We start from the raw sequence: 21,431 nt of genomic DNA, 5'->3' as shown, positions 1-21,431 counted from the left end.
AAATCCACTATCTTCACATACTTTCCTTTTTAAAAAATGTATAATTATTAAAGAGGCAGAGGGCAGTGTGCATGTGTGTGTGTGTGAGAGAGAGAGAGAAAGAAAGAGAGATAGACCTCTTTTTTTTTTAGTCCTCTCTCCAAATGTCTTCAGTGGATTGGACTGAGCTACATTAAAGTCAGGAGCAAGAAAATTATTTGTGGTCTACCACATAAGTAGCAGAAATATGAATATTCGACCCATCACTGCTATAAGGATATACATTGATTGGAAGTAAGCGAAGTGAGAAGCTCTGCTGAGAATTGAGCTTGGGCAATTTGATATGGGATTTGGAAGTCTTAACCCTTAAAACAAAGAACACCTCTCAGTTCTTCACTTTTTAAACTATGCTTTCAGTGTGTCTACCAAATTTTTTTTATTGCACACTTATTATCCTTACCAGACTATAATGCTATTTGCAATTTTTTGCTATTCAGAATCACTTAGATGAGGCATTTAAATTCTCAGATTTACACACATACATATAAACACACATGCATGCACACACTTCATCATTTAAGAGACAGAGACAGCGACAGCAAGAAAAAGACATCCCATATGCTTATTCACTCCCCAAGTGCCAGAAACAACCAGAACTGGGCCAACCTGAAGCCAGAAAGTGGGAACTCAGTCTAGAACTGTAGTAGGGGGTCAAGGACCCAACTATTTGAGCCATTAATTCCTATTACCCAGAATCCACATTAGTAAGAAGCTGGAATTGGGGGCACAAACTGGGACATAAGCCCAAGTATTCCAACATGACATTCAATTGTGTTAACTAGCACCTTTACCACTAGGCCAAACGCCCTCCACAGAGCTTCAAACTTCACACGTCCAAAAGTCTAATCTGACTTTTAGATTTTTTGGACAATTTAGACATTAAAACCAGTTCTTTATTTTTCACCCAGACTGGAAGTCTCCTGACCATCTTTACCTTCCCCTTCCTTATCCTATGCCCTCTCGTCCTGTTCTAGTTGGCCGCCAATCCCGACACCTCCATACTGTCAATTGCCTATGATATCATAAAAAAGAAAGATAAAGGATGTCCACTATGAGAAGTAGACTAAAGAATGAAATCCTTCGATTAACTGAAGGAAGTTAAGATTCATGGAAGACAGTACTGGCAAAAAGGAAAGATCTAGTAACAATAAATGGAGAATTCACTGTAGTCTTGCAAAAATCAGTCCCTGAGGTCAAGGTTGTGACTGAGGCATGTGGTGTCTAACAACACAGCTAATGAATCTGTCAGGTGAAAGCAGAAACAGTCCAGGGTACACAGAAGAGTATTGCACAGAAATATGGTCACTTCAAAGATGAGTGAGGAAACAGTCCTCCTGTCCCATGCAGGAAAGCAAGCTGGCTCCAGTGACCAGAAAAACTGCAGTCAGAGTGACAGAAGCGAATTTACCCTCTTCACTTTCCAGCTTGTGTGAACATGTATTTTAATCTAGATTGCTTATAGGTATAATTTTATGATAAGTGTATCTGTCTCATTTTTCACATTTGCACAAAGATCCATAAAACAGGACAATTACATAAAAAATAACCTTTAGAAGAAATTCCACCAAAAAAGATGTAGAAATACATGGCAGGTGTATTCTGGTGTATTTACCTACAAAAATGCTATTATCCCATTTAGACTACTCCAGTAGCCTCCTAACTACTCTTCTTCCAGTTAATTTTTCTGTTGTGCTTCTCAAAACAATTTTCTCTTATAAACTTTGACCAAGGCTCCACATTCAACAAAAAAGTTTTTATACAAGTTATTTCAAACCTCTATTAAATCAAGATAGTAAATTGTGATATTAAAATCCTTTTATACTCTAGTTCCAATATGTTTCCGAATATTCTGAATATTTTATAAATTTAAACTCATAAAAAGGTTCAATAATAAAAGGAAGCATTTTAGAAATATTACTGCAGTCACACAGAGTGTGATGCTGGTCTAGTTGTCCTTTTCTAAACACGGGACAGATTTTCACATTTGCTTGCCTTAGTTCATTCCATTCCATCTTCTTGGAATTTGTCTGCCCCATCTTTATTTCTTGAAATTCAATTTGACCTAAAAAGCCCAAATTAAATGCCCCCTCCTTTTTGAAATGTTCCTTGATTTTTCTTTGGCTATCAACTCTTGGAGGATTTTAGTAATCCTCATTGCAGGGTCGCTAATTCTTAACCAATTCCACAAAGTATCTTCGCCATGTGAAGATTCTGAAGCATTTGGTATTGATATCCTTGGGAGCCAATGTTCTGCCTATCACACAATAGAAAATAAGCTACTCAATGGTAAAACAGTGTTCTACACCTCATTACCTCCTCAATGTTCAATAATGAATTCTCCAAAGCAGGAACAAATCATTACATACACATCAGGTAATTGCCTAAATTTTAGCCAGTTATTTCCTGACAGAATATTAGAATTACACTAGGGAATTAGTGAGGCACTGAGAGAAATATCATTTACATTGTAAGTGCTTGCCAAAATATAGCTAACATTTCCCACCTTATATGCTCCATTTAATTCAGAATTGGTGAAACTGAAGTAGTGAGTGAAAACCATGTAAACTCCCAGAGACTTGGCTCCCACACTGCTTACTAAATGACATTGAAATAAATTAAGGTGACATTACAGCTTGACAGTGTGACCCCATGCTTTTCTTCTAAACACCTCAACCTATCATATATAAATTAATGATTTAATATTGAAACAGTTGAGAATGTGACCTAGAATGGACCCTACTGCTATCTGTAAATTCCTGTTTTTCCCAATGACTTTAGTGATGTCATCACTGATTTGTACTTTGATAAATGTCTCACACAATCGAGTCACCAGAAATGCTTCAATATCATGTTTAATGAGATTGTTGCAGACTTGAACAGTAAACTACTCACGTGGATATTTACTACTGTAATTAGATGAATAGCGTTTTGTTTAGCCAGTCTGCTACCAAATAGCCTGAAAGCAGTAATGAAACTAGGAGCACATCATATAAACTACAGAAAATAGTTTTCATGAACTAACTGTGGCATAGAACAGATTATTCTAATGTTGGCTGGAACCGCATACACAATGAATGCTAGATTCCCTTACGGGAGATCTGTGATTTTAAGCTTTGTCTACAAGAAATAAGGGCCTCCTGCTCAGCCCTGAAAGAGGAACAACACTGAATAATGGGAGAAATGTTTCAGACAAAGCAAGTAGGTAGGAAACCTTGGTAACTGCAATCCAAGACTGGATCATTCTTTCCACTGCTCATGTCTTAGACTTCCAGACTGCTATCACAAAAACACTATACTTGGGGTGATACATTTTAGCTTTTTCTGAAATTCAAGACAAAGTCACAGGTGGACTCAGTGTCAGCTGGGAGCCTTCTTCCTGGTTCACAAACAGTACCTTCCTGCAAAGAACAGAGCCAAGCTCTCTCTGGACACTTACAAGAGCAGTAAGCACATTCTTGGGGCTTTACCCTCTGGATGGAATGTAATGCTATAACATCACCTAAAAGTAAATAATAATAATAAGTAATAATAATAATCAATAGAGATGAAAATACAGAGGATTATAGCATCATGGATCTTCCATTAATATTTCTGAAAAATAGATTCTTTTAATGTTGTACAAATGCAAATTGTTATGGATAGATACAAAAATTGTGTTGGGGACCAGTATTATACCACAGCATATTATACTAACACCTGCAGTGCCAGTATACCTTATCAGAGCATCACTTTCTGATCCAGCTTCTTGCTAATTCACTTGGGAAAACAACAGAACATGGTCCACGTTCCAGGGTCCATACCACCCATATGGGAGATGTGAAGGAGCTCTGGGCTCCTTATTTTAACAATAAACTCTGGCCAATGATCCATTTGTGGGAATGAATCAATAGATACAAGGTCACTTTGTCTCACTTTGTTTCACTCTCTCTGTCACACTTTCAAATAAATCAATAATTCTTTCATTTTTTCCATTTTTCTTATTATTATTATTTTATGGTATAGTTTCATAGGCCCTGGATCTCCCTTATCATGCTCCCTAAATTCCTCCCCCCACACACTGATTTCTCCTATATTGTCAAAATAGTATAGTTCCTCATAAAGAGTCAAAGTCCATCTTTGTGGGCATGGATAACGGCAGAGTCCAGCATTCTATTATCAAGATAAATTGAACAGTTTCATTGGGAATCCATCTTTGATCTGGAAGTACAGATGCATAATGCATTGTATCCTCACATCTGGATATGATAGTCTCCATTACACAGTTACTATACATACCCTTAAATGAAAAGCCAAAAAACAACAAAATCGACAACAGGAAGATAGAGACCTATAACACCATGAAGTTCAAACATGCTTCTGAATGACTAGTGAATATGTCACTGAAAAAATGAAAAAGAAAATTAAGAACCTTCTTGAAGAAAATGATGCTACTGTATTATCTATGAGTCAGTGAAGAATTTAATATGAGCAAAAATCAATTCTGAAGAAATGAAAATAAAACCCAAAATACCAAAATCAATGAGATATAGTTTCTTCTGATCTTTGTTGGTGAGATGTGTCTCCTGTAGGCAACAGATAGATGGGTTTTGTTTAATGATCCAGTGTACTAATCTGTGTTGTTTGATTGATGGGTTTAAGCCATTTACGTTCAGGGTTACTATAAATAGGTGGTAATTTGGTCCTCTCATTTTAGCAAGGAGTTGTTCATTTTCATTTAGTCTTCTGTTGTTATTTTATTGAGATGTTCTTCACATTTGCCTTTGGTTTTGGTGAGCACTATTCCTTTTATCTATTAAGAGAACATCTTTAACTGCTGTTTGCAGGGTATGTCTGGAAGAGGCATATTCTTTGAGCTTTTCTTTACTGTGGAAAATTGTATTTCATTTTCAAAAAAAGGAAAAGCTTTTCTGAGTACATTATTCTGGATTAACACTTTTTTTTGTCCTTTTAGAATTTGGAATATGTTGCTTTATTGTCTTCTGGCCTGTAGTATTTCCTTGGGAGGTCAGCTGTGATTCTCATTGCCATTCCTCTATATGTCATTTGATTTTTTTCACATGCACATTTAAGGATATTTTCCTTATGTTAGAGGAGAGCTTTATTATCATGTGTCATAGTGAAAGATTGCCAATGGTTAACCTTGTTTGGATCTCTGTGTCCCTCCTGGATGTTGTTTCCTAATTCTTTCTCCATATTAATGAAGTTTCATTTATTATTTCATTGAATATATCTTTAAACACAATTTTCTTTTTGTGACTTCTGGGAACACCCATAATCCTTATATTTGACCCTTTAATGGTGTCTCTTGATTCTTAAATACCTTTTTTAGCTTGACTCAGCTCTGCTTTCATCTTTTTTATTGTTTCGCCATTGTGGCAAGAAATATCTTCCAATTCTGAGATTTCTTCTTCTGCCTCTTTCATTTTATTGAGATTTTCCACAGAATTTTTAACTTGCTCTAGTGCATCTTTCATTTCCAATAATTCAGCTTGATTTTGTTTCAGTGTTACTATGCCTTAAAGTCTTTAAATTCTATTCCATAAATTCCTTGAACTCCTTATGTGCGTCTCATTGTTGATAAGAAGCTTTAGAATGAGCTTTCTGAATTCTATATCCTTCATTTTCTCAATGTATTCCCCAGTTTACTCTGAAGTTAACAAAAGCTTTTGCTCTATTGCAAGGGAGTCTTCAGTAATATTCACTGTGCCTCTATCTCTTCTTTTGCTCTTAGTCATTGTACTTCTGGTGAGCAGATTCTTCTCAATAGGGCAAGTTTCTAAGCTGTGTCATGCTCAGGTCTACAGTTCGCCTTTGTAACGTGTTTGGTATCCAGTTCTTTGTTTTCAGTCAGTTTTGCCAATACCCCCCAGTGAATTTCAGGTCTGAACTCTTGTGGTAGATTTCCACCATGATCTCCATAGCCTCAGCTCCTGGCTCACCACTCTCTACCTCATGTGATACTGTGCTGTTGTTGCACCATTGTTTGTACAGCCTTTCTCCCACTCTGGTTCAAGCTGCTTCCAGGATTCGGGAGAAACCTGGTGTCCTAAATAACTAGTTGTTGGTGGTGCCGATCTTGCCGGAACCTGTTGGCCATTAGGGCAACCTGGACCTATTTTGACCCATAGGGGGATGGTCGGTGTTACTTTCCCTGTGGGACCAGTGTAATGTACTGAGCTGGAATGGAGTTTGCTCCAAGCTCAGTCCAAAATAAACAGTCATTACCACACTGTGCAACATGGTGTTTGATGTGCCACTGGTGGAGTTCTGGATCTGCTGTGTGTCTGGAGGCTACTCAGATCTATTTTGGATGGAATTTGTAGTTTTTCATGTTGGTGCAATGCACTGAGGCAGAAATGAGCTCACCCCAAGCTCAGTGCCATGTGCCGTCTTGTCCCAAAGCCTTTGCCTCCCTACACAAAATATAGTGCAATGTGGCTATGGTTGTGGTCTGGGCTGTGAGATACACTGTTCCCACACCACCTGATTTGGAATTAATGCTCTGCCTTTGTTCTTGGTTGAATCAAACAAATCAAATGAATGGGCAGTCCTTTACCATGGTTTACCTTCTGAGTTCCTGGTGAACTCCCCTTTCCGCTTGGCTACTGGTAGAACTCTGGCCACAGGTGCAATTCAGTTAGCCCCTGGCTGACTGCAACTGGGTTATTCAGTCACTGCAACACCATACTGTTGTCTCCACTTTTGCCTGTGTCTGTCACTCTCCAGGTGCCCCTCTGTCATTGGCCTGATCTCTTCTATATCGTGGAATGGTCCCTTGCTTCACCCTGGCTAATGATTCTGCATCTGTTTAAACATGTCCTTATCCTAATCCTAAATCTTTATATTCCCAAATCTTTTTTATTAAAATGCATGTGTATCCATGACAGTTAGATCTTCCTGGAAAGCGAAATGATAGATTTTTTTTAAATTGCTAATACTTTCTTGCAAAGTGTTGAAAATACTGTTTTAGATTTTAATAAAAAGAAAAAATTCAAACCACAGGGAAGGCATTATGGAATAATTAAGCTGGAAATACCTACATGAGTTAATTAGAATTGTAAGACTATATATTTTGAAAGGCTGTAACATATTAAGAAAAGTAGTATAGAACAGTGAATGTATCAGTTTGCACAAATTTCAGAGAATTATAAACAAGTCATCTTCAGTCAAGAAAGTGACTCAAGTATGTATGCAAATGAAGAGTAATACTGTCAAAAGCATAAGCACACATTATAAAATATCCTAACCTTAAAATGTAAAGGAACAACAAAAAGAATTTTGCAAAAAAATATAATAATAATGTATTTTAGGTCTAACCATTTGACTATATCTCTGTTGAGGTGCAAAAATGGCAGAATTTGGGTGATGACATGTTTAGAAAGATGGAGAAGTATTAACCAAGGTGAAACAGAGATGGCATGATCCCAGAAAACAGGTGAGAACAGGCCAATAACAGGAGGACACCTAGAGATCCATGGATATGTGGAAGCAGCAAAGACAGCTGAGCGGTGTTGCAGTGACAAGATAACCCAGTGACAACCAGAGATCAGAGTTCCACCAGTGGCAAGATGGTAAAGGAAGTTCACGGGGAACTCAGGAAGTGAACACAGACATAATTGCACAACCTAATTTTTTTATTCCAACCAACAGAAGAAACAGATTGGTGGAGCCCAAGCAGTTCAGTGCAGGATAACTTAGCATGTACTAAGCCAGTATAGAACTTCAAGCTCAAGCATTGCACTGGTGCCAAAGAGAAAACAGTACCAATATGGTATCCTACAGGTTCCATCCAAAATAGGTCTGGGTAGCCCTAAGACCTAACAGCCAACAAGTTATAAGACCAGAACCACTGACAATCCTGTGATTTAGGACAACTGGTATCTCCCCAATGCTTGGTCCTGGTTGAACTGGGAGTAAGAGAAAGGTTGAGCAGGCAACACTGCAGTCACATCATGGGATCACAGAGGGTGGAGAGTGGTGAGCCAGAAGCTGAGCATATGGAGACCCTGATGGAATCCTAACATGATAGCACAGTACCGAAACTTGCTGGAGAAAGTAGTACAAGCAACTGCAAACCAAGAACCGGGTACTGAAAAAGAAATCAGTAAAATGGACCTGTTGACATTGGGCAACACAGTTTAAAACTGGCCTAAGGAGAAGAATCCACTAACCACAGTTGCAATGACCAAGAGAAAAGAAGAGACAGAGGCACAATGAATATTTTGATGCCTCGCCTGCGAAGGAGCCAAATCCTCTGCCAACCTCAGAGCAACTGAGGAAGAAATCAAGGAATTGGTGGATAAAGACTTTAATTTGTTATAAAGCTACTTAAGAACAAGAAACACATACAAGAATTAAAGGAATTTAATGAATATGTTACACAGGAAATAGCAACACTGAATCAAATTAAAGCTGATGTATCAGAAATGAGGAACACAATGCACCAAATTAAAAATTCAGTGGAAAGCCACAAAAAATAGAATAAATGAGGCAGAAGAAAGAATCTCAGTACTGGAAGACATTTCCTTCAGCAATAGGGAAACAATCAAAACATTAGAACTGGAACTGAGTCAAGCCAAGAAAGAAAATCAGGAATTAAGGGACATCATTAAAAGGCTGAATATAAGAGCTATAGGGGTTCCAGAAATCACAGAAAAAGAAACTGGGTTTAAAGAAGTATTCAATGAAATAATAAAGGAAAATTTCCTTAGTTTGGGGAAATAATTGGGAAACAACATCCAGGAGGTACACAGAACTCCCAATAGGATGGACCAGACACATAATAATCAAGCTTTCTCTAGCTGAAAATAAGGAAAAGATCCTTAACTACACATGTGAAAAAATTTTTTTTAATTAACTTATACAGGAACATCAACCAGATTCACAGCTGACCTCTCAAAGGAAACTCTGAAGGCCAGAAAAGAATGGTGAAACATATTCCAGACAAAAAAAGTCATGAAATTCTGCCATTTGTAATAAAATAGTCCAATAGAGACCATTACACTCAGTGAAACAAACCAAAGTGATATTCAACAGCTAGTCAAGACAATCTAAGTGTAAATAAAGTAGGCATGTACAAGAGAGTGAATAAAGAGGTATTCAAAGTATACAAGCAGATTTTATTCATAAATAGGATACCCTCATCTTTAAGGAACTTGAATATCCAAGATTCTAGAAAAAATCTTCTGCAGATAATGAATCGACTGTGTCACATTCTCTATTTGGCCAATCAAACCTGAATATAATAATTTTTCTTCCAGTCATAGTCACACGAAAATGCAAAAATATACACAAAGATCGATTACAGCATTATTGTAGCATACAATTGTGATTGCATATATTCATCTACACACAGAGCTTGGGAAGCAACTTGTTTATTACTAAGAAAAAATGTTCAAGTAATTATAATAAAGAAATAAAATAATGTTCCACTTTTAAAAGAGATAGATCTTGAAGTGAGCATTTGACAGAGCAGTTAAATGCCTTTGGGATGTCCTCATCTTATATTGAATTGCATGTGTTTAAGTCCTGGGTCCTCTACCAGTTTTGTCTTCCTACTAATTCATATCCTTGTAAGTAACTTAATGGCTCAAGGATTTAGGTTCCTGTCACCCACGTTGGAGATCTGGATAGAGTTCCCAATTCCAACGCATTGACAGAGTATGAAACATCTTTCATAAATACAACCTGCCCTTTAGCAAAAGTAATTCACTCAATTGAGAGGGCAGAACAACTGATCCTACAAATTTCCAACCACAAAGAGCTAACTGCTTCTCTGCAGATAGGAACCTTGATGGCTGAGACTGTCTAGAGGGCTTCATCCAGGGGAATTCCTAGAGAAAACGTAGCATCTGCATTCATGAGACCACTGAGGCCAACTGCTGCCTACCTGGTCATTGTAAGTTCCCTAAAGAGCACAGATCACACACTTTCAGCCCCAATTTCAATGTGTGAGAACCTTCCCTTGTAACTCCTGGCGGAGCATAATTAATAGCTGTCTGGTTCCTCGCTTTGCATTTTTCAAGAAATGGGTACTTTTTCCACCACCATGTTATCAGTGATTGCCTTTCTGCATGCTGGGCAAGTGCCTCCAACAAGGTCGGGGTGTTGTTCAGTGATAGAAGAATAGGAATTGAGATCTCATCCCTCTATTTCTAATAATTTTTTTTAAATGAGAGGCACATATAAAAGGCAGTAGATGAGAAAATTCAACATAATCAAGATGTTTTGGTGAAAAATAAGGTACAAAAGACATTCACATAATTCTTCAATTTGTGTAATCGTAGCTTGTATCACCACAAGAAACTGCCATATAGGAGCAAAAAAAATTTTCCAAAGGCAATGAAAGGAAGTTAATAGTAAATGTCCAGTGTGTGGAAATAAGAGTTAGGGAAAGAAGTAATTTTACTTTCCACCTTATATTAAATATATACTGGTAATTCTTTATTATGTACATGATTTACTTTTTTTATAATTTGAAAGAGTCTTATTTAAATGGCAAAATATTTTGGGACTGGCACAATAGTTTATTGGTTAGGGTCCTCGCCTTGAACGCACTGGGATCCCTTTTGGTCACTGGTTCTAATCCCAGCAGCCCTGCTTCCCATCCAGCTCTGTGCTTGTGGCCTGGGAAGGTGGTGGAGGATGGCCCAAAGCCTTGGAACCCTGCACCCACATGAGAGACCCAGAAGAGCTCCCAGCTCCTGGCTTCGGATCGGCACACCACCAGCCGTTGCGGTTGCTTGGGGAGTGAACCATTGCACGAAAGATCTTCCTCTCTGTCTCTCTGTATCCGCGTTTCCAATAAAAATAAATAAATCTTTAAAAAATTTTTAAACAAATGGCAAAATATTTTAACATAAATTACAAAAATTATGTTCAAGAATTAAGTGTTTTACTTTTGTAAGTACTTGGCTTAATTTCTTCTCACTTCTAAGTAGTTTAGGATAAAAAAATTTTAATATTTATTTTTATTGGAAAGGCAGATATACAGAGAGGAGGAGAGACAGGAAGAACTTCCGTCCGATGGTTCATTCCCCAAGTGGCTGCAATGGCTGCAGCTGAGCCAATCCGAAGCCAGGAGCCAGGGAGCTCTTCTGGTTCTCCCATGCAGGTGCAGGGTCCCAAGGCTTTGGGCCGTCCTCGACTGCTTTCCCAGGCTACAAGCAGGGAGCTGATGGGAATCAGGGCTGCCAGGATTAGAGTCTGGGATCCCAGATGTGCAAGGCTCGGACTTTAGCCACTACTCTATCGCTCCAGGCCCTAGGATAAAAGTTGTTGATATTATCAGACTAACTAAAGGAAGCCCAATGGTGATCATTTAAATATTTCATGAAATAAGTTCAGATGTACAAAATGCATATTTTAAAAAAAAACACATTTGACAATAAGTTTGCATGAAGAAAAATAAAAACATGAATTCAAGACACAACGTTACATTTAATTTTCCAGATCCATATAAGTCAAAATTTTCATGGTTTCAGTACTGATTATAAAATTCACACAAATCAAACCCTCCAGAAATCCACTAATCATACATTTTGAAAAACATGCTGAGCCCTATAGAAACAGAAATTGATGTGTAATAGCTTTGCAAGAGACCTATTAAAGTTTTTTCTATTTAACAGATTATTTGAAATGTGTTTCTTAACATCTAGCACAGCCTAGCCTAACAATTCAGCTACTTTCTATTTCCCTTCTTTCCACATGTTAAATGCAGATTTCGTGTAGCCAAACTCCCACTGACTGTAATCAGTCGAGCCTTTGGTTTTAGTAGCAAGTTACTGATACTATTTCTCAGACATTGCTTTTTCAGTGTTAAGCCATTTCTTCCATCTCCTGCTTGTAAGGCTAAATTATTCCCCAGGGATATGCTTCTAATAATGCCCCATTCTTCTTTTCCAAACATCTATAACACTTGCAAAGCAATAGCAATTTCACACAATAAAAAGTAAATACAACGAATTCTACTCTTTGTGGGTTTGCAGAGAACTTCAGTTGAATGGGCATTATTGCAAAATGTATTCCCTCCAGGAAGCTGTTTCAGTCTATAACTAACATCCTCCTATAATCACATATTGTTTTAACACCAAAAATACTCAAGAAATTCAACTATGAAACAGTCATCTCTTCATAACTTTTAGGTATATGTTCCATTTCATCATCAGCTTATGTTTTGAAACTGTTAATAAGAGCTAATAAATCCCAACATGCAGATTATTTTATTTCTTCACTTGGTTCCATTGTGAAGATTTTCCCATTTGATTTTTATATTTCCTTTAATGACTTGTTTTAAATTCCCGCTGACTCCAGACAGAAGTTTCTTTATGGAGTAGATATGTCTCAATGAGAATTAGGCAAGCACGTTGAGGGCTATTATCGGGAACATTTTTTTCCAGTGAACATCACAATGTGAACACTTCTATTTCCCAATTTTTTTTTCTACAAATGGGTCTTCAAAATTTTTATGGGGAAGGAATGTTTTGCATCAAGTGGTGGATCATGGTTAAAGGAATTATTGATACTAAAGAGAAATTATAACCACATCTTTACCACAGCACACAATCCAGAAAACTAAAATGGGAATGATGGAAATGGATAATGGTAGTGAGTCTCAAACACGGTTCTCTTGGGATTCAGCAACATAGCCAAGATTAATAAAGAAATCGAAATCCCTTCCTACTCTAACAGATTGTGAGCTTATGATTTACTGGTAAAGAGATGTTTAATGTATAGGTGTTCATTTAAACCATAAGCCAGAATGAAGGAGAAGGGTGAGGGCAGCCTGAGTGCCCATGACTTGGACACCAACAGAAAAAGCCAGGACCAGACAGCGGCAGAAGCAGGTTAGAAGAAAAATGGAGACAAGATCTGAGTTATAGGCTAGTAGCTAAATCCTTTACTTGCATCTGCTGGGATCCCATGTAGGTGCTGGTTCATGTCCCAGCTGCTCCACTTCCCATCGAGCTCCCTGCTTGTGGCCTGGGAAAGCAGTAGAGGACAGCCCAAAGCCTTGGGACCCTGCACCAGCATGAAAGACCCAGAAGAAGCTCCTGGCTCCTGGCTTGGGATTGACTCAGTTCCAGCCATTGCAGCATCTTAGAGAGTGAATCAGCCGACAGAAGATGCTTCCTCTGTGTCTCTCCTTCTCTCCATAAGCCTAATCTGCTTTTCCAACAAATAATAGCAAATCTTTAAAAAAAAGAAAAAGAAAAATGGAGACAAGGGCAAGGAAAGAAGAAAGGATGCCAAACCAAGTTGTCTTCTATCTATGGAATACTCCACAAGAATCTCATGTATTTTTCTCACAATAATTTGATGTGGAAGTAGAATAGGATTTAATGAATTTCTTATAGTGCAAACACAATATTCATCTTTTTAAATGTCAAAGTGAGTAACTGGCAAGCCTTCCAAGCCCCAACGTTGCATGATTCTACAAAACCTTGAGGGATGAGCTGAAGAAAACGGTTTTGCTTGCCCAAGGGTATTCTAATTTTGTGTGTCTTACACTTTCTTGCCAGGGCACTGTTTCACCATCTATGATCAGGGGGAAAAATTACGATAGCCAGACCTGTTCACCCTCCTGCACTCAATCTCACCTCTCTTTTTTTTTTTAATTATTATTTAACTTCAGTAATTACATTGTATTATGTGACACCGCTACATAGATACTTGGGTTCTCCCCACCCCTCCCCAAACCCTCCCACCATGGTGGATTCCTCCACCTTGTTGCATAACCACAGCTCAAGTTCAGTTGAGATTTCCCCATTGCAAGCGTATACCAAACATAGAGTCCAGCATCTTATTGTCCCGTCAAGTTCAACGGCTTCTTAGGTATACCCTCTCTGGTCTGATGACAGAGCCAGCAGAGTATCATCCCAGTCAATTGAAAGCACGGACTTAAGGGGAGACATAGATATGCACACAATAATAGTGGGTGATCTTAACACCCCACTAACAACTATAGACAGATCAACAAAACAAAAACTCAACAAAGAAACAACAGAACTCATACAAACAATAGAACAACTGGACTTGGTTGACATTTATAGAATTTTTTACCCTAAGGCCACAGATTATACATTTTTTTCAGCAGTACATGGCACCTTCTCCAGGATCGACCACATGATAGGACACAAAGCAAACCTAAATAACTTCAAAAAGATAGGAATCATACCATGTACCCTCTCAGACCACCACGGAATGAAGCTGGAAATCAGCAATTCAAAATGCCCCAGGAAATACAGAAACTCTTGGAGGCTGAACAATATGCTACTAAACGAACAATGGATCAGAGAAGAAATTAAAGATGAGATCAAAAAATTTATGGAAACCAATGAAAACTCTGACACAACATTCCAAAATTTGTGGGACACTGCCAAAGCAGTGCTACGGGGTAAACTCATCGCAATTGGAGCTCATGTCAAGGCCCAAGAGAGGCGCCAAATACAGGAACTAAACACACACCTCCAGGAATTGGAAAAACAACAGCAGAAGAGCCCCACACACAATAGGAAACAAGAAATCATCAAAACAAGGGAGGAAATCAACCAGATAGAAATAAAAAAAACCATACACAAAATCAATGAATCAAAAAGCTGGTTTTTTGAGAAGATAAGCAAGATAGACACTCCACTGGCCCGACTGACAAAGAAAAAACAAGAGAAGGCAAGAATTACCAGCATCAAAGATGAAAAAGGCAACATAACAACAGACACCGCATCCATTAAGGCCATAATTAGAAATTACTACAAAGCACTGTACTCCAACAAATCAGAAGATCACCAAGAAATGGAAAAGTTCTTAGACTTCTACCACTTGCCAAAACTTAGCCCAGAGGCAACAAATGACCTGAACAAACCCATAACTGAAGTAGAGATTGAATCAGTGATTAAAGACCTCCCAACAAGGAAAAGCCCGGGCCCAGACGGCTTCACTCCAGAATTCTACAAAACATTCCGAACAGAGCTGACCCCAATCCTCTACAAACTCTTCAAAACAATAGAAAAAGAGGCAACCCTTCCAAACTCATTCTATGAAGCCAACATTACCTTAATCCCAAAACCAGACAGAGAACTAACAGAGAAGGAAAACTACAGACCTATCTCTTTGATGAACATTGATGCTAAGATTCTCAACAAAATCCTAGCCAACAGAATTCAAAAACACATCAGACAGATCATTCATCCAGATCAAGTAGGATTCATCCCTGGAATGCAGGGATGGGTCAACATTAGAAAATCCATAAATGTGATACACCACATCCAAAAACTGAAAAACAAGGATCACATGATAGTATCAATAGATGCAGAAAAAGCTTTCAACAAAATCCAACATCACTTCGTACTAAAAACCCTAACCAAGGTAGGCATAGATGGAAAAGTCCACAACATAATTAAAGCCATATATGAAAAATCTCACCTCTCTTCACAGCATGGAAGGTTACACTCGGGAGGATGACCACCCTGGTTTCATGTCCTACCCTTGCCAATCTAGATTCCTTTAACTCACAAGATGCATAACAACCTCTTTCTTCAGAGGCTTTATACATAACTAGAATCAAATGAATCTATCATCTTGAATCTAATCCATGGAACATGAAACTCAACGAATAACTAAATCTTTCTTTTTAAAATATTTTATTTCAGGAGAATCAAGATGGCGGAATAGGGCAAAATCGATTAAATAGGTGGAGACTCATTAACCAGGGTGAAGCAATGAGGGCACATTCCGGGAAATAGAAAAGAACAGGTCAAAGGCAAAGGGGCACATGGAGACTGACAGACATGGGAAAGAGCAGAGAAAACAGTATGGCATTGCAGTGACCAGATAACACAGTTGAAGTCAGCCAGTTGCAAACTGAGCTCTACCAGCAGCCAGAGCTCCACCACTAATTCAATGTATCTTGACAATAGGATGCTGGACTCTCTGCTATTGTCCATAGCCGCAATGATGGACTTTGACTCATTATGAGGAACTATACTATTTTGACAATATGGGCAGGGAGGGAGAGATTTTGGGGACTGAGTCAGTGAAATACCAGTGCCTATAGAACTGGATCATAAGAAAATAATTTGAAAAAACAAAAACAAACAAATAAACAAAAAAAGCAGACTTTGAAAGGATTTCTTCATCATTTGGCGAAATGGACAGCATTTCAGAACTATTGAAACTACTAGGGCAGAACTCTTGGAGCATGCTCAACATGGGAACGCTGGAATGACCCTTGTGGCCACCCGCCCCTTTTCCCCTTCCCCCAGGACTAAGGCAGTTATGAGTCTGGGTGTGGCTTCTCACCTTATCTCCTCCCTTCCCCCAGGTACAGAAAGAAAATCTGGAAACAGTCTCACCCAGTTTCCCCTAATTCTTGACCCTTCCTACCCTAATGAATTATATATATATCATCAAAGATAAAATTTTAAAAAGAAAAAAATGGATTTTTATTGGAAAAGCACATTAGATTTATAAAGAGAAGGATAGACAGAGAGAATAATTTTTCATCTGCTAGCTCATTCCCCAAGGGGTTGCAACTACCAGAGCTGATCAAAGCTGATCTACGCCAGGAGCCAGGAACCAGGAGCTTTTTTCAGGTCACCCAGATGATGAGCAGGGAGATAAACAGGAAACATAGCAGTTGGGACAAAACCCAGCACTCATATGGGATCCTGGCATTTGTAAGATCAAAATTTAGCCATTCAGCATTCGTTTCATGCCCTGAAATCACTAAATCTTAAAGGTTCGTTTTCCTATGAATTTTTGATCTCAAACATCAGCTATATTTTAAGGTGAGCAATAGTCTATTTACCTGGATTTCAGACAGTTATTAGGATATGGAAGGTAAGCAGAAAAGTCTTGAGCTGACAGAAACAACCCAACTGCATTAAAGAGATTTGATAATCCTTTTATTTCCTGAACAAGTTGTCAATTCCACTACACCCTTCACATCACACTGCTATTTTAAACTCTATCATGTGCATGACTGTTTGAGACCATTGAGTCATTATATTTAAAAAGTAAATGGCAATATAACAAAAAGACATCAAGAAGCCGTTGAACTTGACTGGACAATAAGATGCTGGACTCTATGTTTGGTATATGCTTGCAATGGGGGAATCTCAACTGAACTTGAACTGTGGTTATGCAACGAGGTGGAGGAATCCACCATGGTGGGAGGGTTTGGGGAGGTGTGGGGAGAACCCAAGTACCTATGAAACTGTGTTACATAATACAATGTAATTAATGAATTTTTAAAAAGAATTTTAAAAAAGGCCAGATAACCACCTGCAATGAGCCCACAAAAATAAAATTGAGCTTAATGAATTTACCACAGTGTAAGAACATGGCTTTAGCTTGCAGGATCACAGGAAGAAATACGGTCTTATTAGCACACTGACTCTGAGAGGTGAGTTCTCATTAATCAAGTAATCCAACACTGATATTATACACCAATATGACAATATAGCCTTTATGAGAGGCCAAATGATTAAGCATAAATATTCATATAAGTGTGCCAGTGCATTCTCTTCCTGTGAACAAGTGACATGAAGAACTAAATTATCATCAGAAGGCTACTCCATTAATCCTTAATTTAAGAAACATAAAAACCAAGCAGAGCACAAAATCTGATCCATCAGTGTGACTGGCAGAGTATCCTTGGATAAAGAGAAGTTTGAAATTCAATGACAAATGATTATTATTGTGGACATTGGCCAGAACAAACACTGTAGAGAATCTTGAACAGTGTCCTCCAGCAAAGACAATGCAAGGTGCTGACTCACTGAAATGCACAGCTCAAGACAGCATTATTCACATACCAGTATACAATCCACATGGTCATTCCTAATAGCCCTGGTACTACACTGAGCACATTATTTACCTTATTTCTTTCTGAATTTATAATGTAGCAATCCTGAAGGATGATATCATTCTTAGAATTGCATAGTATTCTTTTTTTGACTTCCTTATTTATATTAAGGGAACAAATTTCATATATATACAAGGAGGATATATATATATCCCACTTCTTTTCTCACTTTTCTTTTTATAGTAGTGTACTTAAGTTTATTATAACAAGCCTAACACTCCACCAAATAAGGAATTCAACAAATAGCATATGGCAAAAGCATTATTTCTTAAGAGTATAGACAAGGGCTGTAACGTTAACCAAATCAAGAAATGTCAATATAACTCACACACATTACTTTGTCATACTCCAATTACTAGGCTCAAATCAGGAAAATTGTTTAAAACTCTAAGGGCAACAGCAGACTCTTAATATATTCTGTTTTTGTCTTGAGTTCTAGATGCATTAACCAAACCTTCTATCCAACTGTTCCTCACTCCTGAACATCACTTTACCTGTATTCAATGCTCATGTCTACACTGATGTTTTAAATCTTTCTCTCACTTGTACATACCTTCCCTTCTTTTTACAATCAGCATTCTGAAAAGGAGGTCTGTACTCAAAGATAACCTTTCTCATTTTTTTAGGATTTATTTGAAAGGCAGATTAACAGAGAGAAGGAGAAATGGAGCGAGAAAAAGAGAGATCTTCCACCTGCTATTTCACTCCCCAAATGGCAGCATTATCCAGAGTTTAACTAATCCAAATCCAGGAGTCAGAAGTTTCTTCTACATCTCCCACATGGGTGCAGGGTCCCAGGGACTTGAGCCATATCTCTACTGGATTCCCAGGTCATAAATATGGAATTAGGTCAGAATTGGAGCAGCCAGAACTAGAACTGAAGCACATAAGGGATGTAGGCACTTGAAAGTGGATAATTAGCCTAATGAGTCACACCACCAGCCTCAAATAACCTATTTATTCACTATTCAATTCATTCCAATCAGTTCCCTTTCATCAATACACCAAGACTTCGCTGGGTAGAATTACCAATTACCAATGTGCCATTGCTGGTAAAAACCAAATTTACCACCCATCTTACCTATAACTTCATTACAGACCATTTCTTTTTTTTTTTTTTTTTTTTTTGCTTTCAATTACTTGAATTTTTTCTTATATTTTTGGCAATCTTTACATTGTTAATTAGGAAAAAAATGGTACAAGGGCTATAGAAAAGAAGTAAAGGGAATATTGAGGGAGAAGCCCCACCCAGTCTCCCACCCACCCCAGGTCCCGGATGTGGGGCATGCTCTGAGATACTTGCTCAAATGGTCCTGATAGTTCACCAGTTATGAATCGCTGCTAATCTCGCCACTCCAGTCATGATGAGGCTGTGGAAGAATCCACTGATTGGCACAGTCCATCATGGAGTCTCCATTTGTCCAGTATTTCGCTGCCAACATATAGCTGAGGTGGTTGATTGACCTGTTCTATCTTCTGCCTTTTCTTGGCTAGGGTTCTGAGCCTGGGAGTTCAATTAGGGGGATCCCCGAAGAAACTTTGAGGTGTTCCCAGACCAGATTCCTACATGTACTAGTAAGTACAGGGCCCGGCACAGTTCATCACCACGATCAGCTGATGATTGCAATTGCTGGGTTGGTTTTGTTTTCAGCCCCGACTTCCACTGGAACCAATGGGTGCTGCAGTCCAGCCTGGCTCTGCCCAGCACATACTCGGCCCTCACATAAACCAGTGGGAGCTGCAGCCTAGTCAGAGCGACCCACAATAACCTCCATCAGGCCCGCCCCCTGCCCTGGTTTGCCAGTGTGTGTAGCAGTCTAGTCTAATCTACCCCATATCCCAATTGGCTCTCGTAAATGTGGAAGGGTATTGAAGCTTAGATCCATCTAACCAGCTCAACTATCCAGCCCTCACGAGTGTTGTTGAGTGCCTCTCTGTCTAGCCACCCCAGCCCCTGTCCTAGTTATTTTGTGCCCTCCCGTGGTAACCCAAGAGGGAGGAGCCCACTATTTCCGTCCCAGGTCTCTCACTCCAGGATTATGCACTCTCCAGTGGTTCTGTGGTTAGACTTGACAGTATTAGCCCCTAGTGCCAGCTTCTGCCATCTGATGCTGTGGCTAAGCCCAAACAAGCCTCACCCACTCTAATTTTGTCTGCACCAGTAGGAATAGTCCGCCCATCCTGGCTCTTTCCTGATCTGGTCCACTTGAGGTGCACAGGTGCTGTAGCCCTGCTTAGTCTGGTCTGTCCCCATCCCAGCTCATGCTCTCCAATGAGAGTAGCTGTCCAGCAAGGGAACCACCCCTTATTCCCCTGCTGGCTCTGCCCCCTCCTTTCCTGATTCTCACGTCTGTTGCTTGGGTGCTGCGGCCACATCTGCAACAGGCAACCTCACCTTGGCATTCTGTATTGTGTACTGCTTTTGTTGCGACCGAACCTGGCTCGACCCACAACCTGCTCTGGCATTCGGATTTGCCAGTGCATGACGTGAACTTATTCAGCCTGCAAACCGTTTCTTATTTACAAGTTTTTCTTCCTCCACTTCTACAACACTGCTCAATCCTGGTGTTTTTCTAAGATTTTCATTTGCTTCCAGGCTAAACTAATCCCTGATTCTACCTTGGGCTCTCTTCCCACTTTACCTTAAACCCTCCTTAGGTTATCTAAAACTTTTGGCTTTTATCCACAGCTGATTATGCCAGTGTATATATCTCCAACCAAAGCTTTTCAGAGCTCAAACTCATCCAAAACACTGCCTGCTTGACATCTTCATCTGAATGTCTTGTGTGTTCTTTAAACTCAACATTCCAAAATTTAGCTTTTTCCTTTTTGCCCTTCATAGTTTTTTTTTTTTTTATAGATACCTGCACAAGGAGATATCTTTCATCTGCTGGTTTTCTCCCCAAATGCCTACAATAGCCAAGGCTGGACCAGGCTGAGGCTTGGAACCCAGAAAGCAATTCAGTTCTCCCAGTTGGATGCAGGGAACAAAGTAATTAATCCATAACTCTTTAACCTCCCTCAGGGTGCATTAGTAGGAAGCTAGCATTGGAAGCACAGCTGGGACTCATATTAGGGACTACAAAATAGGATGTAGATTTGCCAAGTAACCTAGTAACCAAGAAGCTAACACCTGCCCCTGTTCTTCAGATTTGCAGAGATCTACAGTATCCTAACTATAGCAAATACTTTTTTTTTTCTTTTTCAGGCTTGTTATTTATGTTTCCAGGCCCTGTGACCTTTCTGCAATGTCCAATGGATTTGTTGGTCAATATCCAAGATGAAACAATATTGGCTCCTCTAACATATGGTCCATGAGAAATTCTCACAAGTACTTCAATGAACAAGCTTAGTAGTTCTGGTTATTCCTGTGCAGCAATTAACATCTATTCTTCTATCACAGCATCAAGGCAGCAGCATCAAGGCAACAGCTCACCTTTTAGATCTCTCATGTGTGAGCCAGAAACAAAATCACCATGACATTTAAATCAGTAGAGTGCATATCAAATTATCTGAGGTGAAATGAATG

The sequence above is a fragment of the Ochotona princeps genome, chromosome 3 (assembly GCF_030435755.1).
Source record: "Ochotona princeps isolate mOchPri1 chromosome 3, mOchPri1.hap1, whole genome shotgun sequence".
In the NCBI taxonomy this organism is placed as follows: Eukaryota; Metazoa; Chordata; class Mammalia; order Lagomorpha; family Ochotonidae; genus Ochotona; species Ochotona princeps.
Note: the sequence above shows the minus strand (reverse complement) of the source record.